The sequence below is a fragment of the Chenopodium album genome, chromosome 27 (assembly GCF_948465745.1).
Source record: "Chenopodium album chromosome 27, dcCheAlbu1.1, whole genome shotgun sequence".
In the NCBI taxonomy this organism is placed as follows: domain Eukaryota; kingdom Viridiplantae; phylum Streptophyta; class Magnoliopsida; order Caryophyllales; family Amaranthaceae; genus Chenopodium; species Chenopodium album.
The window spans coordinates 10,418,744-10,446,449 of NC_137860.1; the positions used below are offsets into that span (position 1 = coordinate 10,418,744).

The 27,706-nt window shown below is 36.9% G+C and overlaps 1 long non-coding RNA gene and 1 other non-coding gene across 2 annotated transcripts; one reads left to right on the plus strand and one right to left on the minus strand.

Annotated features, from left to right (window-relative positions):
- The first annotated feature begins 16,386 nt into the window (after positions 1–16,386).
- Positions 16,387–16,492, plus strand: LOC145621846 (small nucleolar RNA R71). The gene has a single exon (XR_014108639.1). It is a non-coding gene; the product is annotated as a small nucleolar RNA R71 (small nucleolar RNA).
- Positions 16,493–24,334: 7,842 nt separating this feature from the next.
- LOC145620703 (uncharacterized) lies at positions 24,335–27,261 on the minus strand. The gene is made up of 4 exons (XR_014108290.1): positions 26,960–27,261; positions 25,863–25,930; positions 25,667–25,744; positions 24,335–24,614 (listed from the first exon to the last, which is right to left on the minus strand). It is a non-coding gene; the product is annotated as an uncharacterized LOC145620703 (long non-coding RNA).
- Positions 27,262–27,706: the final 445 nt, after the last annotated feature.

Here is a 27,706-nt window from a genome sequence, read left to right on the forward strand (position 1 = left end):
TGTTGACTTCAGGCTTGAATGTGTTTTATGACTCTATCACCTTCTCAACTAGCTCATCAAGATTGTTAGGGAAAGATTGATATTGTAATGACTGAATAGACCTGAAAAGACCTAAATCCAACACATTTAGATCAGGTGATTGAGCTGGTTGGAACACAAATTGAATGTTAAACCCATTGGATGTTGTTGCTGCAACAAATTCCTCATCTCTTGGTATTTGATGTGGCTTTGCATTATCCCATTGTATGGTAACATTCTTGGGCAGACTTTCAGGACATTTTTCCTTGATTGCTAGAATGACTTTGTTGAGTAACATGTCCCTAATGACCTCCCTGTTTACATTTTGAAGGGCTCTTGTCACCATTGTTCCTGCTGCTCTGTTCTTGCTTGATTTTTTTTGCTCTATTCTGGATTGTGAATGGGAATATCTCATACTTTCCATCATGTACAAGTTCACCATTTATGCCATACAATGGCTTACCAATAATGGCCATGTACATTGCCTTTACCTTGAATCTTATTGATTGTTGTGCCATGTATGGATCCTCTTCACTTGGTAGGAGGTAAAACCTCTTTTTATCAGGGTTCAAGTAGAACCATTTCTCATCTATGTGAATGGTGTAACTCATGTCTTCAAAAGTGGGGTCTTGATTACCTTCAACAGGGTTTATGTGACTTAAAACCCACTTCATTCTAGCTATCTTGTGATCTGCTGAGAGTGGTGTTTTGCAACTTGTTGGGTGTGTTCTCAACCTTCCCTTTTTCTTCAAGTTATGAAAAGTCACATGTGAAATGTTGAGTGTTGCTGCATATGACCTCTCAGTTTGCCTTAAATACAAAGGGATTGATTGTAAGAATTCATCTGTGAATTCTCTTGGTTTTGGACCAGTTTTGCCATACTTTTTTGTCCTGATATCAATCATATTCCCCTCTGCCATCTGTTTTTTAATGTCTATGAATATTCTTGTGATTGTTGATTTATGCACTCTGAATTTTGTTGAAAGTTGCATTTTGTATCCTCTTGGCAAAGCTCCATCTTGCATCATCATCAACATTGCATCAACAATCTCTCTTCTCTGATACATGGTGAGTTGTTTTCTGTTGGTTGTTGTTACTGCTTGATTTTGTCCTTGTTGTTGATCTTCATCTTGATGGATGGTCTCTTGTTGAGCTTACTCATTTGGTGCCTGAGTCCCTTCTGTAGACTCTTCACGTTGCATGTTTTCATTATCAGAATCATAAAACTCTATGTCTTCATCTTGAATTTGGTCTTCCTCTTCAAAATAAATTTCTGCCATGAGTTCCTCTGTCAATAATTCTTCGATATCAAACTGCTGAGATTCATCGAAATCTGCCATTTTTTGTTGGGGTCCCTTCCTTTTCCAGGGGGCTGATGATGCTGTAGGGGTGGCAGATGAAGTTTTTTGGCAAGATGAAGCTGCCTTACACTTTTATGTACATAGAGAACGAGCAACAACACTCTTGGTTATGGTGGATTCCTCTGTGCAGTACTGATGTAGCCTAGGATGTAATTTTTTGGATTAATGGGGGGCTAATTTCTGAATTAGGGTCTAACTTTTGGGGATAAACATTTGAATGTAATGTTAAAAATTGTTGATGGCTGTATTTAATGTTTTGAATTATCAAAGCTTGGATGACAATGGGGGCTTCCTTTTATAAGCCTCTTAAATGTTGATGGAATCTCTATTTATGTGGATGTTCAAGAATTGAATGCTTGGTTTTTTTAAAAAGGGTGAAGGGAATTTTAAACCCTCCCAAATTTTCAAAAAGTTTGAAATTTGCCCAAAAAAAAGAGGGAATCTGATTTCCTACCAAGGGAATCAGATTTTCCCACTAAACCACATGGGGGGACCATTTTTTCTCTCTCCTACATATTTAATTAATTCAATCTAAGTACACCTTAATCAACCCCCTCCATTTTTTGCATTGGCAACCGTGAACTCACTCAAAGTTGCACATAATATTTAACGGAGGTAGTATAAAAAGTAATACCTAAACAAAAAAACAATTAAAACACAGAAAATTATGAAAGTAACATGTAACCTATTCACAACATATAAGTAATCCTCTATATAAAAAAAACTAGTAAGAAAACTATTAATAAAAACAAGTAACACCAAATAAAAAAAAACTAGTAAGAAAACAAGTAACACCAAATTAAAAAACAAGTAACAACAAATAAAAAAACTAGTAATAAAATCAAGTAACAACAAATTAAAAAACTAGTAAGAAAACTCACATTCTTTTCAATTTGACAAATTTCTTCATTTGTCTGAATTTCTGAAGGAATTTGAAATGCAACAAGACGAGAAGAACTAGCAATATCCAAATTTTTCACAGCATCAACCCTAGCAGAAACCGCTCCATCAACAACTCCGGCATCCAAATTTTGCTCAGCATCAGGACTTGCTCTATCTTCAACTTCATCATCAACTCCAATATCTTCAAATCCTTCATCTTCATCTTGATCATCAAGATCATCTTGAACTGAAGAAGGCTTATATTTCTCAACTATCTTTTCAAATTCAAAGTCCTTCTCAGTCATTCGTCTTTTTTCAATACATTCTCACTGTCATTCTCATCCTGAGCCATAACAGAAGGATTGTACTTCTCAATAATTTTCTGAATCACATTTTCATCCTCAACCATCTGTTCCTTAGCATGACCAATATAAAAATCAGCCTTCTTTAAGAAACGCCTTCTTTTGTATTGCTTTAGTTTTTCTTCCTGTTTAGCAACACCTTGTTCAGCAACATTTGTTTCACCAACCTCAGCAACATCTACATCATTTTTTCTTTTCAAACTCTGTTTCTTTTTTTCTTTTTTCTCTTCATCTTCTTTTTTTTTCCTTCCTTTTTGTCTTCATTTTTCATTTTTGAAATCAGACTTTCTCTCTTTTTTTCCTTCAAATCTTTTTTATTCTCTTCCTTTTTATCTCCTTTTTTCTTATTCAGACTAGCCCTCTCTATCTTCTGTTCCTTTTCTTCCTTTTTCTTGTCAACCTTTTTCTTTTCAACAGATTCTTTCTTTTTTCCCTTCTTTTTTTCTTCTTCCTTTTCTTCTTTTTGCTTCCCAACCTTAACCTTTTCAACAGACTCAATCTTTTTTCCCTTCTTTTTTTCTTCTTTTTCATCTTTTTTCACAGCCTCATCTGCAGCAATAAAATCAGACACATGATATGTATCCTCATCAAGAATTCCTTGACCATATAGTCCATTTTCCTTTACCAACCTATCTTTAAATGTTTCATCATTCCAATGCTTGATCAGGGGCAGTGAGCTATTAACAGAAAACCCTTCCACTTGAATCCTATGAAAATAACAAATCTGAAATAACAGAATACATCCAGGCACATACTTTTGTGTAGCAGAACAACTTGCCAATTTGTCACACAAATCATCCAAGACATATTGAAACCAGTCGTACTTCTTTATCTGCTTAGTATCCTCTAAAGCAAAAACCAATTTGAAGTTAGCTGATCGATTTGATGTAGGAGCAAGTAATGTAACCATTGCATACATGACAAAGCATTTTTTAAATTCATCATTCACTTTTTGCATCTCCTTGTCATTTAACATCTTATTAAACAAAAGAGGAACAGATATATCTAGTGATTTAGACCCATATATAACTTCCTCCAATTTGTCTTCAAATCAGAATGCTGCCTTTTAATAGAAATAGGAACAGATGTTGCTCCCATTGGTATCTTAAATACATCATGAACATCAGCAGCTGTAAGCTGAAAACTCTATCCATTAGGCAAGTCAAACTTACAGTTTTCAGCATCAAATAAACTGTAGAGCCAACGAACCATTTCCATTGGAAATGAATTCAATTTAATCAATTGTAAACTCCCAAAACCAATAGCTTTTACAACATTAACTTGATCAACACTTAATTTCTTAAACAACTCCATAACACCAGCAGGTCTACTACGCAAAACAATTTCATCATCCCTAAAACAAAAAAATGAAAATAAAGTGTAACATTAAAATGACAGAATAAGTAACATCATAAAAGAATAAAACCTTAACAAGTAACACCAACTTTTATATAACAAGTAACACTGATGGGAAGGAGAACGGTAGGTCGTTGGGCTACCACCCCACCCTATCAAACAAAATTTGTAACTTAACAAACCCCTATTTAGCGTAGTGGTAAGTCAAGGTCGAACCCAAAGGAATGGAAGTCAAATGCACGATGCCTAAGTTAAGCTATTCCGAAGTCTAGTAGAGGTTTATGGTAGAAACTAAGGCTAAACTAGGCGATGCAAAAGGCTTGTACTAAATGAATGCTAAGGGACTAGGGGAATGGATCCACATGCATCAACGATGAAGTTCAATCAACTTGGGGAATTAACCAATCAAGTCAAGCAATGTGAGGGAAAACCGATCTTGCAACAAGAAAGTACATCAAGTTATTCTCCTAGAGGTCTAATTAGCGTCAACTACATCAAACACTAGCTAGGAAACTTCACAAGATATCTCAATCGAGTAAATGTAAGCCACAAATCAATGGTCCGTATCAATGTGAACTCACAATGCAATCTAGTGTGAATAACAAGGGTGATCAAGCCTAATCAAGCACACACATGCACAAAATCAATCAACCAATTTAATCACATTAACAACTCAATCAATTTCCCCCAAATTAATCTCAATTCATCATCAATATATGCTTCACCACTACCCTAGCAAATAAACTACTCACAATCCATAAAGAACAACAAAATCAAAGCTAAACTAGTCATCATTCCCAAATTCATCAATTGAAATCAAATTGAAACCAACAAATTCAATCAAATCAATCAAACTATCAATTACCAAATCAAACAACAATACTAGTGAAATCAAACATTGAATTGCATTAAAGAGTAAAGAATTCTTACAAATTTGATAGAAATCAAATCAAATGAAGCAATCTTCGATCATCAATCATCAAACCCACACTTTCTCTCTCTAAAAATGCTAAGAACTAATGTTTTCTCTCTCTAAAATCTAATCTAATCCAAATCTTCCTAATGAAGATCTCCTCTTCTCTCTATAAATGGAAAGAAATAACTAACAATCCCAAGAAAAAGTTGGGAAAGACGTCCAAAAATAGACCCACGTCGGTGCGGGCGCTCGAAGGAGAGAGAATGGTGCGCACGGGAGCACACCCAGGCAGGTGCGCCCGCACGCACCTGATGTGCGGCCGCACACGACGGATGTGCGGCCGCACACTCCTCTAGTGCGCCCGCACAACGCTGCTGCTTCCTCCTTTCTTCTTTGCCCTAGCTCACGAGGTGCACACATCCTAGATGATGATGATGGAGGACAAGGTAGGCAGGAACTTCCTTGAATTTCTTGAAGAATAGAAGCCATGAGGAAGGCATAAACAAGACCTTGAAGCATGCTCCTTGAACCTCACATTGACTTGAAACTTCTTGCACAAGCTTTAGGCATGAAAATCAATGAAAAACTATGGAAAGGAAGCCCGGGAATCCTTGGACAATCAATCACAACCTACAATCAAAGGATAAAAAGCAAGTAAAAGGGAAAAAAAATAGCAAGTAAACAAGAAAAAGCATGAAATAGAGAAACTAACTACAAAAATCATAAAAATGAAGAAAACAAGAATAAAACTAGGGAAAACTAAAGAAAAGAGAGATAAAATGAAATAGAAATCATCCAAAAAGGAACCAAATGAGTGCCATAAATGTCACTCATCAAATTCCCCCAAGCTAAACTTTTGCTCGTCCTCGAGCAAAACAAAGCAAGAAAGAGAGAGGATGAAAATTTTATTAAAAACGAAAAAGAAAAACTCAAGATAAGAATATACACTAAAACTCATTGTCGTAGGAATCACGGTTTTTTTTAGCTACAACAAGCCCTTTAAACCCCAAAGTCGCCTATGAGGACGAGTGAGGTCTCGTAAGGGTATCCTAAGAGTTTGACCCATAACTCTCCACCAAACATCAATGAGGCAAACCATAAAAATAAAAGAAAGAAAATGAAATAAAAACAAACCTTTGCGAAATGAACCTACATAAAGACTATAATGCAAATGAATGACAATCTTTCTCAAGTAGTTAAGGTATGCACGTTTCAAGATATCCAAGGTTGATTGAAACATAGGGTATGCTAGGCATAGGAACTAGTTATCACAATTCACTTTCATCCCAAACAATCTTACCGCGTTCTTCCCACTAGTCTCAAATCTCCCTTTAGTGAGCGTCCCAATGATTCCTCGAAGGAACCGGAAAAAGAAATGTTTTTAGGCAACTCGACATCTTGACTATGCATCCCCTTTCCTTAGGCAATGACCCATGATGCCCTCCCCCGAATAGTGACTCAACTATCTAGGTCGAAAGGTCCTTCCCCAAGGTTGTAACGTAAGGCAATAAGGGTGAAGGTAGGCTAAAAATTTGAAATTTGGTGGTTTTCCTAAAAATGAAGCAAAGAATGGCCAATTCTTAGAATCACAATCAAGTCATCACCAATCCAAACAAAAATACTCACACCCCCAAGCTTATTCAAAGCTATAAACCACAAACATATACACAAAAAGCGTGAGAACGCTTCCCCCCAAGCTTAAATGGAGCATTGTCCTCAATGCTCAAAAAGGGAGAAAACTCACATCAAAATATTTCTGAATATTTCATTTTTCACTTTTTTTTCTTTTTGTATTATGATAATGCTTTGTCCTCGCCTCTTGTAACTTCGGACGGCTTTTTCAACTTTTGCACATAATATTAGTCCATGCCTTTTATAAGTTGGATGGCTTTTACTCATACTCATTTGCCATTATTCACAAAGAAGACATAACACAATCTTGCTTTCATAAGAACCAAACATTTCAACTTCTCCACCGCAAACTCCATCAAGAATGAACAATTGCTTCACAAAAACCAAGAAAAGAAAGAAAATGAAACAAAAGGCCAAAGATCTAAAGATGTGGCTTGAAAAGAAGGTATAAGGCTCAAATGGTTGCAAGAAGGCAAATGTAAACCCAAAAATAAATAAAATAACAAAATATAACAAAAATGAAAAATACCACCCCGAAAAATGTGCCTTTGTCCTTCCTAGATAGTTCGGTCTCGTGTTTGAGAACCATACATCAAGCTTTATTAGATTAGGTTTGCATAGTCAAGGATCCACGCCGCTCATTCAAAGAATGTTGAAGGCTAGAAAAACAAGTAACCTCACAAGGATATGGCAAAAACTCACTAATGGTGTCAAATCAACCATAGGAAGCAACTACCAACGTACCACAAACAAGTAGAATCCGGCTTCATGATCCCCCTAGTTCAAACCAACTACCCTAGCATACACCTATCCTAGAGTCAACCGAACATAGTCTCAAACCGTGCATACCTTTACAACCTAGGAAGAAAATCATGCAAAAGACAAAGTCCAATGTACAAGGTCCAAATCAAAAGAAAATTGAAAAATAAGGCCTCAAAACCATACCACAAAGAAAAAAATCAAAGGAAATAAAAGAAAGGGAAAATAAAAGAAAAATAAAAGCAAAGTAATGGAACATAGAAAAGGAAAATAGGAGAGAAAATATGAAATGGACTAGAAGGCAAGTTAAACACATAAGAATCCCAATCGACAAACAAGTGATCGATCGACGTCATCGTCATCGATCCCAAACACATTATGTGTTAACAAGCATCCATCCTCGAACCATTCAACTTTCCCTAAACTAATCCTATTCTATGCAACCAAGAAAAATAAAGAGAAAAATAAGAAAGATCTCACCGGCTTCGAGCTTTAGCAAAAATAAACGAAGTAAGAAGAAGCCACCTCGTTGCATTCCATGAACAAAAAAAAAAAAAAAACTTCGACCAAAAACCAGGTGAGAAAAAGAGAATAAAAGCATCTATATACAAAGAAAATCGTTAGTAACTTCCAAATGAAATCAGCCGAAAATTCGGCAGCATAACGACAGGAAAAGAAAAATATATATCAGAGGCAGTAAAACATCAGGAAACATCATCAGCAACAAGAATCATCAGAGTAACAGCAGAGCAGATAGATAAAGAATCAGAGCGGGTAATCATCAAAGAAACAGCAGATAAATCATCACATAGACATCAGAGCAGACAGAGGACATAGGGGATAAGAAGGAAAATGCGAAATGAACCACTAACAAGGAGGAGAACCATACAAACCATAACCAACCTAAACAACTCCCCCAAGATAGAAATGAGCTACCCCTCCCCCAAGCTAAACCCAACCATAGGGCAAACATGAAATACAATCATAAAGCATGCATACGGAGAGGGGTAGCCAACATGGCTCACTCGGCACTAAAGTAGGGGGTAGAACTAGTACTCCCCCCACCCGATGAAACAACTTCCTTCCCTTTAGCCCTACCTAACCTCCTAAGGGCATCAGCAGCAAAATATTCAGACCAATCATCCAAGACAGGGGGCCCTGAACGACCCCACCTCCCCTCAGTCTCAGGGGAAGGGAAAGGAGCAGGGTTTGCTGGATCATAAATCCAGTCACACCCTCTCGGCCTCCTGTAATCATAATCCCCTCTAGAGGTCCCACGAATGGCACTATGCGCCATATGTGGGCCCTCCCAATAGGGATAGCAGAGACGGGGCCCCACCGCCTTATCAAAAGGCTCCCACTGTGGGACAGGGCCCTCTTGGACCGGGAGCTATGGATAATTCACATAAGGCTCAATATCCCCCCTAGAAACATGATAGTCATACACCCTCCTAGCATGATAATCATAACTACCCTCAAAACAAGCATTCCCCATAGAAGAAGAAGAAGACAATGCAACAGAAAGGGCATCAATCTTTTCATGCAAGCTAGATAAATCATGCAAGGGAGGGGATGAAGGAGAAAGAGGAGTAGGAGAAGAAGTACGAGGGATACCTCCCTTAGATGAAGAGGCCTTAGACTTTGGAAGAGCATTACCCGAAGAAGGCATGGAAACTTGACGAAAAGAACTCGGAATATCTCTCTTGGGCGGCTTCCAAGGGTAGGATGAACTCGTGTCTCTCACCATCGACCCTTCGTAGGGAATAAGGCACCAATCGGTAGTCCGAGACACTTTCCAAATAAACAAATCGTCCATGATAGTGCGCTCAATGAATTTTTGATTGATCAAGGCAAATGTGCCCAACAAACAAGATGAAGACTTCTCTCTAGGATCCTTAATCTCCTTAAGATCTCCAATCATGGATGCATACTTTTTGTTAAGCGATAGCACGATGATGGTAATCATACCCCCAATTTGTATGCTTCCCGAGAGAAAGAAACCGTCACGAATGTCGATGAAGCGGTCGAGCAAGTGCCTTGCAAAATCAATCACCTCCACCATATCATCCCTATATCGATTAGCCAACCAGAGCTAACTTAATTGCTCTTGAGATATGGCTCCAAGAGATTCCTTGGAGAAAAATGCATAAGTAAGTATGCGGCTAAAGTAGCGCATCGCTCCATGGACTATAGAGGCCGATTTGGAAGATTGAGCACAATAAGCATCTTCAATAGAAATATCATCCCACCAATCATTCTCATCATACCTATGGTTGCGATGAAGAGCTTCATAGGCCGGATAAATCAAAGGCATGCCGTCAATGGGCTCCGGAAAGTTGAACATCTTGTTTAGGAATGAAAGGGGAACAGAATAGTCTTCATTGAATACTTGGAAAGATAGCGTTGGACATTCATTATCGTTACCATCCTTTTGCACATCGAGCGATGATAGGAATTCATAAGTGAGCCTTGCATAGGTGGGAGCACTAAGGTCAATGAATTGCTCAAGGCCCTAATTTCGAGCCAACATCCGTACATCATCGTCGATCCCAAGAAGGGTAGTGGTGTCACGATCATAGAATCTTGTAGAATACAATTTCCTTGATGAAAGACTCTCGAATCGGTCCCAATGCTCTTGAACCGTGAACTTGATGCCATAAGTTTCTTTGATGGTGGAAGGTGGATCAATTGTCTTCCTTGAATTTGTAACCTTGGTGCGCTTAGCTTGTCTTGAACCACCCATCTACAAAATAATGGACAAAGGAAATGGTTTCAAAAGTAGGAATAGTGTGCGAAAAATTAATCATGTGTATGGGGAAAAATAAAGTGGACAATATGACATGAGTTAAGCAAAAATTCAATAGAAGTGAATAATGCATAATCAAGCCATCACAATTGACACAAATATTACCCCAAATCACAATTAAGAAAAGCAACTATATACCATACTACCAACAACCACTTTCTCCATTATCACCATCAACATCAACAAAATACCCTAAAACTAAACATAAGGAAATCCAACAAGATTCATGCCAAAATTCATAAATGCTCAAGTAATATCATCATCATAACTAGATATTACAAAACCATCATCAACATGTCCATAATCATCATCATAAAAACAAGTGGTAGTAATGGTGGGGAGTGTGAGGGTAGTACTAGTCATGCTCAAATTCTCATGAGGTATGAAAATTGAAACTTTATCACATAAAACATGCAATTATACTTTCAATTGATAGAAAATCACAAGATTTAAGCAAGAAAAACACTACTACACATAAACATCTCCAACAATCATACCAACAAGTTTCAATTAAAAAGTACCCAAAATTTTCAAACTAGGAGTGAGAAAATTACCTTTAAGGATGAAGAATGAAGACTTGGGTAGCAAAGTAATGAGAATTATGGAGAATTTGATGAGGAAAGATGAAAAATAATATGATGAAAATGGAGGATAACTATGAGCAACCACAATAGACCTAAGAAGGAAGTAGAATGAAGTAGGAGAGAGGGAGAGAAGGAAAATCGGGCTTAAAAGAGGAGGGAAACTAGCCCTCGTAAACCCAGCAAGGTGCGGCCGCACATCAGAGATGTGCGCCCGCACAGAGCTCGTGTGCGGCCGCACATTGCTTATGTGCGGGCGCACAAAAACTGGGTTTTTTCTTCCGACATTCTTCCTCCCTCATCATGTGCGCACACCCCTATGATGGTCATGGGGAACCATATAGGCAGTAGCTACACTTCAAATTAGAGAAAGAAAAACATGAAAATCATGAAAAGAAACACAAGTATTCACCATTCTCCATACTTACCCACTCTTCCAACTTAAGAATTGGGACAAGTTTACCTCAAAATTAGCATCAAAATTGTTGGAAATCAACTCAAACCATCCTACAACATCAAACACAACAAAATTAGATCACAAAAACATCAACAAAACCCAAAGAAAAACCAAAAGAAAAAGGAAGAAAAAGTTAGAAAACACGGGTTGCCCTCCCGTGAAGCGCTTAATTTAGAGTCTTAAGCTAGACATCCTCCACCTCTTTCAAGGCGGATCATAGAGAGTCATGTCATGAATGACCCCCACAAACACTCCATTATAATACCTCTTTAATCTATGTCCGTTGACCTTAAAAGTTCTCGAAAAATCCAAAGGAGAAATTTCGATAGAGCCATTTGAGAACACCCCTTGAACAACAAAAGGGCCGGTCCAACGAGACATCAATTTTCCGGGAAAAAGCCTCATTTTGGAATTGAAAAGAAGCACCTTATCCCCCGGAACAAACTCTTTCTTCTCAATGAGCTTATCATGCACCTCTTTAGTTCTAGCTTTGTACAAGCTAGCACAATCATAAGCATCCAACCGAAGCTCTTCTAACTCATGAAGGTCTAACCAACGTTGCTCATCCGCACTAGCCAAATCAAAATTGATCTTTTTAATAGCCCAATGAGTGCGGTGCTCAAGCTCAACCGGAAGGTGACAAGACTTTCCATAAACCAAGCGATAAGGAGTGGTACCAATAGGAGTTTTGAAAGCCGTTCTATATGCCCACAAGGCATCATCAAGCTTATTTGCCCAATCTTTCCTACTCCTTGCAACCGTCTTCTCAAGAACCAACTTAATTTGACGATTAGATACCTCAACTTGCCCATTGGTTTGAGGATGATAAGGAAGACCAAATCGTTGGTTCACTCCATGCTTCTTCAACATCTTCCGGAAAGCATAGTGCACAAAATGGGAGCCATTGTCACTTATAACCGCTTTGGGGATGCCAAACCTAGGGAATATTATCTTTTTGAACAATTTCATCACCACTTTATGGTCATTAGTGGGAGAAGCAATGGCTTCCACCCACTTTGACACATAATCAACGGCAACAAGGATATATTGATTCCCATAAGATGATGGAAAAGGACCCATAAAATCTATACCCCGAACATCAAATATTTCCAATTCAAGTATTGGTTGTTGGGGCATCTCATTCCTCCTCGAAATATTCCCGGTCCTTTGGCATTGATCACAACTTTTGACATACGCCCAAGCATTCTTGAAGAGGTTAGGCCACCATAATCCACATTGAAGCACCTTAGAGGCCGTTCTTGAAACACCCATATGACCGCCACTAGGATCCGAGTGGCACATCTTCAAAACATTTGGTATTTCCTCATTCGGCACACACTGGCGCACCAATCCATCCACACCTCTTTTGTACAAGATTGGTTCGTCCCACACATAGTGCCTTGCTTCTCTCTTGAGCTTCCTCCTTTGATTGTTGGAAAAAGAAGGAGGGACCTCCCCACAAGCAAGAAAATTCACCAAATCGGCAAACCAAGGGAGCTCCTTCACATTGATAACATATAAAGAATCATCCAACATCCGGTCCTCTATAGGAGACCCATCGTCTTGAACTTGAAAATCCTCAAGTCTAGACAAATGATCCGCAACAACATTTTCAGCACCTTTTTTATCCCGGATCTCAAGATCAAAAGATTGAAGCTCAAGGACCCAACGAATCAACCTCGGTTTGGATTCTTTTTTTCCAAAGAGATACTTCAAAGCCGCATGATCGGTGAAAACTATAGTCTTAGACCCCAACAAGTAACAACGGAATTTCTCAAAAGAATGAACAATAGCCAAGAATTCCTTTTCCGTTGTTGTGTAATTTCTTTGAGCACCATTGAGAGTCTTTGACATATAATAGATGACATGGAGCTTTTTGTCGATTCTTTGACCCAACACACCTCCTATGGCCGTATCACTTGCATCACACATGAGCTCAAATGGCAAATCCCATCTAGGGGCTTGGACAATAGGAGTAGAAGTCAAAGCTTTCTTTAATTTATTAAAAGCTTCCAAGCAAGCATCATTAAAGACAAAATCAACATCTTTTTGGAGAAGATCATTTAAGGGCTTAGAAATAAGAGAAAAGTCTTTGATAAACCTTCTATAAAATCCGGCATGACCCAAAAACGACCTTACCCCTTTCACATTGACCGGGGGGGCAACTTCTCTATCACCTCAATCTTAGCCTTGTCAACCTCAATGCCTTTATTGGAAATTTTATGGCCTAGAACAATCCCTTCTTCCACCATGAAGTGGCATTTTTCCCAATTAAGCACCAAGTTGACCTTTTCACATCTCTCAAGGCATCTTTCAAGATTTTTGAGGCAATCCTCAAATGAAACACCTCCCACGGAAAAATCATTCATGAAGACTTCCATTTCCTCTTCAAGCATGTCCCTAAAAATGCTCATCATACACCTTTGAAAGGTCGCCGGAGCATTACACAATCCAAAGGGCATTCTTCTATATGCAAAAGTACCATAGGGGCATGTGAAGGTTGTCTTTTCTTGATCCTCGGGATGAATAGGAATTTGAAAGAATCCCGAATATCCATCAAGGAAGCAATAGAATTTGTGCCTAGTCAACCTTTCAAGCATTTGGTCAATAAAAGGGAGAGGGAAGTGATCCTTTTTGGTTGACGTGTTTAGACGTCTATAGTCTATACACATCCTCCAACCGGTGACCGTTCTAGTTGGAATGAGCTCACCTTTCTCATTCTCAACTACGGTCATACCCCCCTTTTTAGGAACGACATGCACGGGGGAGACCCACCTTGAGCTTGAGATGGGGAATATGATTCCCGCATCCAAAAGCTTGGTGATCTCTTTCTTGACTACTTCTCCCATTTGGGGATGTAGTTTCCTTTGTCGTTCAATAGAAGGTAGGGTGCCTTCCTTAAGTGTTATGTGGTGTGTACACAAGGCGGGGCTTATGCCTTTAAGATCATCAATTGTGTACCCCAAAGCACCTTGGTGCTTTCTCAAAACACCACATAACGCTTGAGCTTGGCTCTCACTCAAGGATGCACTAACAATAACGGGATATGTAGAATTAGGGCCTAAGAATTCATACCTAAGGTGTGATGGTAGAGGTTTTAGCTCTACCATGGGAACACCTTTACCTTCTTTGGTTGAGGCCACTTGCAAAGCATCTTGACTTGATATCCCCATGCAAGTTTCTTCTCCACTCCCTATATCGCCTTCATTAAGCAAATCTTCGTACAATTGCTCTTCCTTGGTTGGGATACCTATCTTTTCCTTGTTCAACAAGACACACTCAAGAGGATCATTAGATGTGAGCAAGTGCTCATGCATGGAATTCACAATATTATCAAGCACTTCAACTCTCATGCAATTTTCTAAAGAAGAGGAGGGATATTTCATTCCTTCATTCAAATCAAATTCAACTACTTCCTCTCCAATCTTAAGAGATATCTTAGCACTTTTCACATCTATCATAGCCCCCGATGTAGCAAGGAAAGGTCTACCTAAGATGATAGGTATTGTAGCATCTTCATCCATATCCAACACTACAAAATCAATCGGGATAACAAATTTCCCAACCCTTAAAGGCACATCTTCTACCTTTCCCTTAGGAATCTTGATTGACCTATCGGCTAATTGCAAGGTAATCTTTGAAGGTAGAAGTTCTCCTTGACCTAATCTTTGATAAACCGAATATGGCATAAGGCTAACACTAGCTCCTAAGTCACATAAGGCATTATCAATTTGGGTCTTGTTGATAGCACAAGGGATGGAAAAATTTCCGGGATCCTTCAACTTAGGAGGCATCTTATTCATGATGATTGCACTACAATGCTCGGTAAGGCTAATGGTCTCCGCCACATCACAAGTCCTTTTTCCACTCAAAATCTCCTTAAGGAACTTAGCATAATTTGGCATTTGTTCAACAACATCGGTGAAAGGAAGAGTTAAATGAAGTTGCTTAAGCATCTCTACAAATTTCCCAAATTGCTCATCCAACTTATATCTATTATATCTTTGAGGATAGGGAAGCCTTGGTTTGCAAACCTCTTTCTCTTTCTCTATCACCTTCTCTACTTGTTCCTCACCAACATTTTCGCTCAAGGAACATTCACCACCTTCAATTTCAATGGAATTCTTACTAGTTCTCTCATTAGCAACACTCTTCTTAGGCACACCTCCCTCAAGGACCTTACCACTTCTAGTAACAATGGCATCCATTGGGTTCCTAGAGTCTAGGCTAGGTGGAGTCAAAGAAGAAGAGTTTGCATATTCCTTGAATACACTAGTCAATTGAGAAAGTTTTTCACTCAAATCCTTGTTATAAGCCAACATGTAATTAAACTTCTCTTCATTCAAAACCATACACATTTCCAAAGTTTTGGCTTGTTTCTCAATGACACTTTCCAAAAATTCCCTATAAGAAAATGATTGGACATGGGAATTATCATTTGAACTTTGAGCATTTGGAACTAAATCAATTGGGGAACCATCTTGAAAACTTGCTTGAAAATATCCCCTAGTTTGATTATTCCAATTACCCCTAGTTTCATTTTGGCTCCTTTGTTGACCATAGTTATCAAAACCTTGGTTATGATCCCCATGTCTATAGCCATGACCATGACCATTACAACCATGATGGTTATAGTTACCATGAATCTCTTGGTATCTATGATTTCTACAACCTCCATTTTGGTTATAATCATCATGATTCATATGATAATTCCTATTTCCAATATTCCTTTGAACATCATTTCTAGGTTCACAAGGATGATTATTGACATAATTCATATGTTCCATTTCACTTCCATCACATTCACTACAAGGAACATTTGGGCACATAGAAGCATTATGATCATTCATTCCACATAATTCACATGGCCAACATTCCACAATCATGCAACAAGTAGAAAGATTGGAGTTAGAGTGAGAAGATGTACCTCTCCCCTTAATTTGGGAGGGAAGAATTGGAGCTTGGGAAGGGGGCTTCTCAAGCTTTTCTTTGAGAGACATAACTTCTTTCCCTAAGTCCGCAATCAAAGTGGTCAAATCATTGATGGCACTAAGTTGTTCGATCGAGTAACCCTTGCTTATTGGTTCTCTTTCCACTTCTTGCCAATTCATATAATGACGAGCTACTTCATCAACAGCATCAACCACTTCTTCTTCCGTCTTGTTCATGATTGGGCCTCCGGCTCCGGCATCCAAACTTGCTCTCCCATGAGAACTCAACACACCATAAAAGATATGTATGATTCGATAGGTAGGAATCCCATGGTGTGGACACTCCCTTTGATAATCCTTAAATCTTTCCCATGCTTCATAAAGGCTTTCATTAGGCTTTTGCTTGAACCCTTGAATCAAAGCTCTTGCCTCCGCCGTTTTCTTTTGAGGATAGAAACGGAACAAGAAATCTTTGGTGACATCATCCCAAGTTCTCAATGAATTGGGCTTCACCTCTTTGTCTAGCCATTCCAAAGACCTTCCTATGAGGGAGAAAGGGAACAACTTAAGGCGGATGAATTCTTGAGACACTCCATTAACCTTGATCGTGTTACAATATTTTTCAAACTCCTTAAGATGGTTCAATAGGCTCCCGTTCTTTGCCCCACTATATTGTCTCCTCTCTATTAGGGTGATCATTGCCGGCCGAATTTCAAAATCGTTTTCCGGTGTTGTAGGTGGAGCTATGCCGCTCTCATACCTATATGCACCGGGTACTCCCAATTCTTTCAAGGTAACTCTTGAATTACCTCCCATGGCTTGGGATCTATGCACACAGAACTCAAAGACAATATTAGTAGCACGGCTACAAGTGTAGCCTAATGTGTAAAATCTTTTTGTATTTTGCAAATAAAGTGGAATAGACTCAACAACAACATGCACTCAAAGCACCATTCCCCGGCAACGGCACCATTTTGATGGGAAGGAGAACGGTAGGTCGTTGGGCTACCACCCCACCCTATCAAACAAAATTTGTAACTTAACAAACCCCTATTTAGCGTAGTGGTAAGTCAAGGTCGAACCCAAAGGAATGGAAGTCAAATGCACGATGCCTAAGTTAAGCTATTCCGAAGTCTAGTATAGGTTTATGGTAGAAACTAAGGCTAAACTAGGCGATGCAAAAGGCTTGTACTAAATTAATGCTAAGGGACTAGGGGAATGGATCCACATGCATCAACGATGAAGTTCAATCAACTTGGGGAATTAACCAATCAAGTCAAGCAATGTGAGGGAAAACCGATCTTGCAACAAGAAAGTGTGATCCGTATAATAAATCGAAACACTAGCTAGGAAACTTCACAAGATATCTCAATCGAGTAAATGTAAGCCACAAATCAATGGTCCGTATCAATGTAAACTCACAATGCAATCTAGTGTGAATAACAAGGGTGATCAAGCCTAATCAAGCACACACATGCACAAAATCAATCAACCAATTTAATCACATTAACAACTCAATCAATTTCCCCCAAATTAATCTCAATTCATCATCAATATATGCTTCACCACTACCCTAGCAAATAAACTACTCACAATCCATAAAGAACAACAAATCCAAAGCTAAACTAGTCATCATTCCCAAATTCATTAATTGAAATCAAATTGAAACCAACAAATTCAATCAAATCAATCAAACTATCAATTAACCAAATCAAACAACAATACTAGTGAAATCAAACATTGAATTGCATTAAAGAGTAAAGAATTCTTACAAACTTGATAGAAATCAAATCAAATGAAGCAATCTTCGATCATCAATCATCAAACCCACACTTTCTCTCTCTAAAAATGCTAAGAACTAATGTTTTCTCTCTCTAAAATCTAATCTAATCCAAATCTTCCTAATGAAGATCTCCTCTTCTCTCTATAAATGGAAAGAAATAACTAACAATCCCAAGAAGAAGTTGGGAAAGACGTCCAAAAATAGACCCACGTCGGTGCGGGCGCTCGAAGTAGAGAGAATGGTGCGCACGGGAGAACACCCAGGCAGGTGCGCCCGCACGCACCTAATGTGCGGCCGCACACGACGGATGTGCGGCCGCACACTCCTTTAGTGCGCCCGCACAATGCTGCTGCTTCCTCCTTTCTTCTTTGCCCTAGCTCACGAGGTGCACATATCCTAGATGATGATGATGGAGGACAAGGTAGGCAGGAACTTCCTTGAATTTCTTGAAGAATAGAAGCCATGAGGAAGGCATAAACAAGACCTTGAAGCATGCTCCTTGAACCTCACATTGACTTGAAACTTCTTGCACAAGCTTTAGGCATGAAAATCAATGAAAAACTATGGAAAGGAAGCCCGGGAATCCTTGGACAATCAATCACAACCTACAATCAAAGGATAAAAAGCAAGTAAAAGGGAAAAAAAATAGCAAGTAAACAAGAAAAAGCATGAAATAGAGAAACTAACTACAAAAATCATAAAAATGAAGAAAACAAGAATAAAACTAGGGAAAACTAAAGAAAAGAGAGATAAAATGAAATAGAAATCATCCAAAAAGGAACCAAATGAGTGCCATAAATGTCACTCATCAAACACCTACAATCTTTAAAAAATAAACAAGTAACCTATAAAAGAATAAAACCTTAACAAGTAACACCTTAACAAAGTACTTAACAAGTAACACCTTAACAAAGGAGTTACCTTAACAAGTAACACCTTGATCACTTTTATATAACAAGTAACACATACAATATTTATTATACAAACAAGTAACCCCTAAAAAATTCTATCAATAAATTTTATATAACCATAAAACAAGTAACAATCATGTAAGTAATCTTCATATAAAACAACCCTAACAAGTAAAATTTATATATGATCTCCACCACAATCTACAAATAAACAATAACACCTTTAATACTTTTATCACTCCTATACAACATGTAACACTCTAACAAGTAACACTCTAACAAGTAACATTCATTTAATACAGGGGCGGATCTAGGGGGGTTCAAGGGGGTTCATTGAACTCACAGATTTTTCGGAAAAAAATTATAAGTTTTATTTTTTTTAAAAAAAAAAAAAAAGAAAAAAAGGGTTAAAACTAATTTATGTGAGATAAATAATCAAATGTCAAAGCCTGGCACATTGGTAAGGGAGTGATTGTTAGAGCATTGAACCTCCTCCTTAGGTCCTGGGTTCGATTCCTGCTGCGTGCCCTTATTTTATGTTTTTATTTTTTTATTTTTTTTGATATTTTTTTCCGAGTTCTTCCGTTCTTTGTGAGTTTGTGAGACCTCTTATTCCTCTACTCCTCTTAATTCTTAAATCTTTATTTAATGGTTAATCTCATTTTATGTTTTTATGTTTTTATTATTTTTTTTTGATATTTTTTTCCGAGTTCTTCCGTTCTTTGTGAGTTTGTGAGACCTCTTATTCCTCTACTCCTCTTAATTCTTAAATCTTTATTTAATGGTTAATCTCATTTTATGTTTTTATTTTTTTTTTTGTAATTTTTTTTCGAGTTTTTCCAATCTTCGTGAGTTTGTGAGACCTCTTATTCCTCTACTCCTCTTAATTCTTAAATCTTTATTTAATGGTTGATTTTATTAAAATTAGTGATAATTAGTTAATTATATACTGATATTTTTTAATTGGTTTTGATATATTGTTGAATACTTGAATTGTTGACAAATTGAATTGTTGAAACTTAGAATTTAAAATTTTTACTTGGTCTTTTAATTAATAATTAGAAGAAGTTTACATTATTAAATTTGTGTTTTTTGGGGGCTTGAGATTTTTTATTTTTATTTTTATGTGTAATATTGATTTTTTGCAACAGAAATATAGATTTATAGAAGTAGTAATGTATTAGCACGCTTTCAAACTATGAAAACTCGAAAAATGCTTTTGTAGGTTTTTTTTTTTGTATTTTTTTTTGTAAAATCCATCCATTTGTAATTAAAAAAAAATGAACTTATGTATTGAATATTTAGTTAATAAATGATCATCATTTTTTTAAAAATTCCGAACCCACAGTTCGGAATTCCTGGATACGCCACTGATTTAATACTTTATCACTCCTATACAATAAGTAACACCTATAAAACAAGTAACCATTCACAAATAACAATAAACTCAAACAAAATTAATTCAATAAACTCATATTAAGCAATAAAAAAGAAAAAACAATAAATAAACAAACTCAAAATAAAAATATACTAAAGCACAATTAATGAAAGAAGAATATTTCATAACTCTGGCTATTTTCAACTTTTACAACTTCAATAACTTGACTAGAAGTTGCACCAGGTTTACGACCTCTGCGTGATCGTCTGCTCACAATTGCAGGTTTAATCTCAACAGCAGGTTTATCTTCTTCCACATCATCCATAAGATTAACATTATCAGAAGGTGGCTGACCAATATTCTCATTAACTTCTTTTGTAATCTCAGCATTCAAATCCACAACATTCAAATCTTCACCATCACTAGCCAAATTCAGATCCTTACCAACACCCTGCTCTTCTTCTAAATCATCTTCATCAAGAATATACCTACCTCTTTTCCTTAGAACTCTACCAACTTCAACTTCACTAGATGGTTCATTCAAATTAGCATTTGATTCCTCCATAACTTCTTCAGTAGGCTTATTCACATCTTGACTTTGTTCTTCCTGTGTATCATTCAATTCCTCTGTTGAATCAACAAAATAAATCAGCAACACTTCATAAATAATTCCAAGAAACAACTAACAACTGAAAATAAACAATCAATCAAACCATATAATACAACAAAATAACTGTTAAAATAATAAAAATACATATAAGATTTAAAGAACTTAATTAGCACATCAGACACATACAACAACTTTTATACAACAATAACAAACACACAAACACCTTAATCACTTTTAGATAACAAGAAAGACATACAATCTTTATCACACGAACAAATAACCCCTAAGAATGTGAATCAATTTTATACAACACAAAACAAGTAACACATATAAGTAATCCTCTATATACCAAACAACCTAACAAGTAACACCTATATAATAAATCCACTATAACCAGTATAACAAGTAGCACATATATAATACATACACTATAACCCCTATAACAAGTAACACATATATAATACATACTATAACAGTAACACCTTTATCATTTAAAAGTAACCCTCATATCAAGTAACACTCATATAAGAATTAATCAATCACAACATATTCACTCTTATGTAACAAGTAACACCTACGAAAAAATGAACCATTCACAAAGTAACAAGTTAATTAAGCATCTCCAACAACGGAACCAAGTCTAAACCTAAAAATCGAAAAAATAACAACAATAACAATCATAAAAATACACGTAACCAAAAAACAATAAATAAAGAAATAAAACAATAGATAAAGAAATAAACCAACAAATTAAACATGTAACACTTCAAACAATTGAAAAAAGACGAAGCACTAACACGAAACACTAGCAAAATATGACGATAAAAAATTGGGCGAAATACATATAATCAACAATCGCAAAAACAACAATAATGTCAAAATTCATGAAAAAATTACGACAATAATGTCAAAATTCATGAAAATATAAATATTAAGGTTTAAAAATTACCTGAGTCACCAACATTTTGACAACAAGATGATCCTTTCTTCCCCTTAGTATGAATAATCTTCAATTTAACCATAATTCGAAAATGTAATAATTTTAAGGATTTGTGACATTTGCTACCACTAAAAGTGGCTGTCTTCAGATTCACTACCAGTTTTAAAAAAAAATTTACTTTACTACCAGACAAAACAGAGTTTGTTAAAAATAACTACCTTATGCCTTACACCGTTATAATTTTCGTTACTAGGGCTGTACCACCGTCTAGCCACCTTGCCACCCTCCAGCCTCCCTGCTACCACCACCAACGATCCTTGTCTCACCACCGCACACAACGCCTCCCTCCACCGTCACCACTGCAACATCTTGCAGCAGCACCCACCTTCATCGTCCCACCTTCATCATCGAGGCAACACCACACACCGCACCTCCTCCATTAGCACCAGCACCGCAAAACACCACCACGCACAGCGGCATATCCCCCCTTCAGCAGCAGCACCAACACCGTCACCAAATTGCGACCAACCACGAAACGAAACCCACCCCCTCCCCTGAAAACCCGATCCAAGCCCCGATCCCAGCCCCTCCCCTTGAATTAGGGTTTGAGATTTGCTCAATTGGGGTTTTTGGCTGGGATCGAGGCGGTTTTCGAGGGGAGGGGTTGTCAGTGGTGGTGGTCTGGGTTTGGGGGTTAGGGTGGTGTCGTGGTGGTGGTGAGGTCTGGATTCGTGGGTTTTGGGTATAGGGTTGTCGATGGTGGTGGTGGTCTGGGTTTGGGGGTTTGGGTGTTGTCGTGGTGGCTCGTGGGTGAGGAATAGAGAGGGGGGTGAGGTCGCCGGCGCCGACCGACTCTTTTGGCGCCGGCCGCCGGCGGGGGGGAGGGGGAGGGGTGGGTGGCAGTGGGTGGCTGGGTTATTTCTTTTCTTTTTTTAATTTTTTTGTTTTTTAAAAAAAATTAACTTAACGGAAATCCAAACGGATTCCGTTAAGTGGTAGTTATTTTTAACAAACTCTGTTTTGTCTGGTAGTAAAGTAAAATTTTTTTTAAAACTGGTAGTGAATCTGAAGACAGCCACTTTTAGTGGTAGTAAATGTCAAAAAAATCCTAATTTTAAAGAAAATTTAGAGATGAGAAAGAGAATTAAGATAGAAAATTAAGAGAGAACGAAGAGAGATTCATGAAAAAAGAGATGAAATTGCATGAAGAGAGAGAAAAATTGTAAGAGGAGAGAAAAAAGAGAAAACTGGAGTAGTAATGGCGATTTAATTGAAGTACGTGATGATGGCGGTTTGGGGGAAACAAAAAAAAAATCAAATATAACGTTTCAAATTAAATAATAACGGACAATGTAATGGGTCCGTTATTTTGTAATTGAACTCCGTTATATATTGGGCCTAATATGTATTTGGGCCCGTTATATATGCTGGCCACACCATGTGGCCAGCCACATACAAAAATTTGTGATACTTTGAATATACGCATAAATATTTTTTAACATTTGAATATAATCTTTTCAAATTTTAAAGTATCCTAATTTAAAAATCTTTTATAAAATAATAATAAGATAAGAAATAAGAAAACTATCCTTATTTTAATTGATGATTTAAAATGTTTCTTAAATAATATTTGACAAGGGAATAAACGCGTCGTCAATTGTCTATCCCTAGATCAAATATAATTTATACAACCTAAACAAACCTAATACAAGTATAAAGCAAGCATAGGGGTCGAACCACAAGGAGACATGCATAAACACCACATTCACTACTTAATACTTAAGCTACCTCGGAACAAAAAGTGTGAAAAACTAAGAGATTAAACTAGAGATTAAGGATGATTAAAAATCAATATAACTAAACACCAAGGGAAGTAGGTAGATGTAGTTGCCACTTGATCATACAATAACACGGAAGCAAAGCAATGGTAAACTAAGCATGGAAGAATATCAAAATAAAAGCTCAATCTAACCGCCTTCCGGGGTTAATCGATTTCTCCTAACATAGCCTCTATGTTTCCACACTAGAACCATATATTAGAAGGTGCAATCAATGAACTATCGATAACAATGAACCTTAACTAAGTCAACTTCCGTTTCTTGTTAGCAAAGATTCACCTTTAATCAACTAACAATGTGCACTTGCAAGAAGATTAAAGAATATCAAACATACAAAGACTTTAATCACCATTAACAAAACCCCAACATCTACTACTGGAAAAAAGGTCATCTGTAACGGGCAAAAAGGGCTCATCCGTAACAGGCAGCGTCCGTTACGTATGTGGCCGTTACGGATGGCCTTTATTATTCGTAACGGGCACCGTTCGTTACGAATAACTACTTATTCGTAACGGGCACTTACAATGTCCGTTACGAATAAGTAGTTATTCGTAACAGGCATTTCAAGTGCCCGTTACGAATAATGGGTTATTCGTAACGGGCGTTTCAGGTGCCCGTTACGAATAGCCCGTTATTCGTAACGAGCATTTATTTTGCCCGTTACGAATAACAGGCTATTCGTAACGGGCATTATATCTGCCCGTTATGAATAGTGTTTGATGCAATTAAAAAAAAAAATCCAGCACGTGCTAGCACATGCTGGATCATTTTCTCAAATAATGAGATAATTTTTTTTTTTTTTTGACACAAGTATAATACACATATAATATTTTTTATTACACAAGTATAATACACAAATAATTTTTTTATTACACTATTATAATACACATCTAATATACTATAAGCAAAAATATATTCATTATCACTTCAAAATACATCAACTTGCTCATATAATGTCGCAAGTTTCTTAAGACTAAGACTAATAAAAGAGCAAAAACAAATCATAATTGTAATAAAAACAAGTTTTATCCCAACATTGTGGTCCGAGACGTTGAGTCTTTAAGCTCTCTTGTGTAGATATTATATGCTTCACCTGCATTCAATAATTTCAACAAACAAAAATTAACATAATTGAAAAAAATATATCAAAATTAAAAAAAAAGTTGAATCATAATTGAATCAGCCCGTCCAAAATAATAAAAAAAAAAAAAAAAAATTGGATTACATAAAATAAGCTGATTTCTAAAAAAAATCAAAATTTTAAAAAAAATAAGTTGATTTCACCATAAAATTACATAATTCAAGCATAATTAAGCTTCGGAACTACGAAGCTTTTGAAGAGCTCACAAGAGTCAAGAGAAGCACGCTATTGTTACTCATATCCAATAATTCGAGTCGCCTATTGTTAAGACAATAGTGATATTAGCATAGCTATTTGTCTATTTCAGATCATTAGAATATGAACCAAATTAAACAACTCAATTTTGAAAAATGAAGGATATTTGATGCTTTTCCAATTAGACACATGGCACTGTAGACTCTCTTCTGTTAGGAAAGGCTGCATATAGTTGGACCATAGAACAGGGTGTAGAAGGAAGTAGAAAACACACAACATTGATAAGGAAAAAGAAAAATTCAGGTAAAATAGACAATGTCATTTTGAAAACCTTGGGACAATAAAACATCAATCTACTAGTGTTAAACATGCTGGAATGTATTGAAGATTGGCGGTTAAACTCACTCTTACCAGAAGATACAATTTCAAGGGGGTTAATTAGTAGCATAAAGTGTATGCTCCCACTACTAATTAAATCAAATGCTCACCAGCATAATATCATGACCAATATATACTACCACTATCTCTTGTGGAGCTTAAAGTACTGCTCACCTTTGGCAAAGTAATTAACTTGCAAAAATAATCATATAAATCAAAATAGACCAGAAATTCGGAACCAAAATAGAAGCCATCAAATTAAGTTTTAAAATTTTGATTAATTACTAGTTTCTGGAATTTTGCATAGCTCCAGAGTTTAAAAGTCAGGAATAACCATTTCACACAACGGGAAATACTACAGGTTCTACAGGTGCAATGTAAAGCTGAGGGTTACCAGCAGTGATTATATTGACTTATAATAGAGTTCATACCTAGGAGGAATATGGAGTTCTTCCCATTGATCACTGTGTTTCTTCATAATATGTACCTTTGCCAGCTGTGCAATATTCCTATGAGAAAGAAAACAAAACTTCTGCTTACGAAAAAAAAAACTTCTGATGTAAAAAGTTAATATTGACTAAAAAAAGGTAACGGTGAATATTGAGAGAGCAGCCAGAGTATACTCACTTATCAGCAGGATGGAACAGGGAAGCAAAAAACCAGCCTTGTGTACACCCAAGTTTAGCATACGCACTCTGCATCACCCATGGAAGGTCAACTCAATGCTGCAACTAAATAATAACATAAAAGTACATTTCTCTTTCAAAAATCAAGGGACATAATAATGTATCTTCCACAACTATAAAAATCATTATCAACTCTATCATGTGTACTCTGAAATGCAATAGAACGAGAACTCAATGCTATATAGCTAACAAAAATCCTACTAAGAAATTAAACTAAAGATGAAAATTCAGAAATCACTCAAATTAGAGAGCTGAAAAAAATTGAGGAGATTAAAATTCATAATGAAGATAGAATTGGAATAAAATCAGAAACTTTAGATCTAAAAAAAGACATTAATCATTCCTGAATTTGCAAAAATTCAGCACAAAATATCTCAAAAATCTTACCTAGCATCGGTTCGTTCAACGACTTAGATCTAAAGAGGAAGAAGCCTCTGGCCTGGGCATGGTTGTTCTCAACGTTGCCACAATCTACGGTAACACTAATCAGCTAAGTTAACAAGTATCTACATTGTAACACTATCTTCTACTTGTATTATTTACCAACGAGGATTCATAAGAAGCCAACAAAGAGGCACATAATTTCTAAAGCTTGATACTAATCACATTAACCAAAATATAATATAATCAATGTGCACATCCCTCGTAATCAAACAAAAAAATCATCCTATTTCTAACCCGGATAGCGAACCCAAAACCCCCTATAAGCAATGAATTAACCCTTATTCTACATACTCCCAAATTCCCACCCAAATCATAATCAACAACTTATGACAAATGCATATAAAATCCACTGATTCAGCAATCAACATACACTAATTCAGCAATCAAAAAACAAGATAACACACAACCAAAGTCTGAAACACATCCTTAGAACACAGAACAATAGTCAGATCCCAACCATTCATACAACAAAAAAAGATCATACATTTAATTCAACAATACCCAGAACTCAAAATCCCAAAAACCCTCAAAACACACCCAAAAAAACCCTAACCCAGATCAAAATTCAATCAAAAAACTTCAAAAAAATGATACCTTTGAAGAAACATGGCCTCTTTAAGGGCACATCGAAGGCTAGATTCCTGATGACCAAGACCAGCACAAGTATCACAATGTTTACCAGGGCAATCAACTCTGTAACCCAGTACAATCGAACCGGAGTGGGTTTTTGAGCAAGAATTCCGTCACCGCCGGTTACACCTCCGCCCAAAACACCAAAACAACAACCAACAGAATGACGGAGAAAGAGGAGAGGAGAGAGAGAGGATAGGAGATAAGAGGAGAGGTGAATGACGGAGAAAGAGGAGAGGTGAAACCCTAAAAAGCCAAGTATTGGGCTCTCCTCTCATCAATTGGGCTAAGTTTGGTCATTTACTTGTAATATAGTATTTGTAAAGGGCAAAATAGTGCCCGTTACGAATACGTACGTTTTCGTAACGGGCACTATTTTGCTCGTTACGAATACGTACGTAATCGTAACGGACACTATTTTGCCCGTTACGAATAAATAAAGCTTTGCCCGTTACAAATAGCCTGTTACGAATGAGAAATTTTCCACTAGTGATCATAAGCATGAATCAATTAACAACTACACCATCCCCACACCCTTGGCTAGGTGACTACTCACAAATCATATTGCAGACAATATCAATCATCAAATTAATAAGCATCAACATGATCAATAAGCAAGAGGGAAAATCAAAATCAGCAAACAAAACTAAATACAAAAGTAAAGAAAGAGAGTAAGAGATTGCTCATTAATTGAAGATGAAGATTTACAAA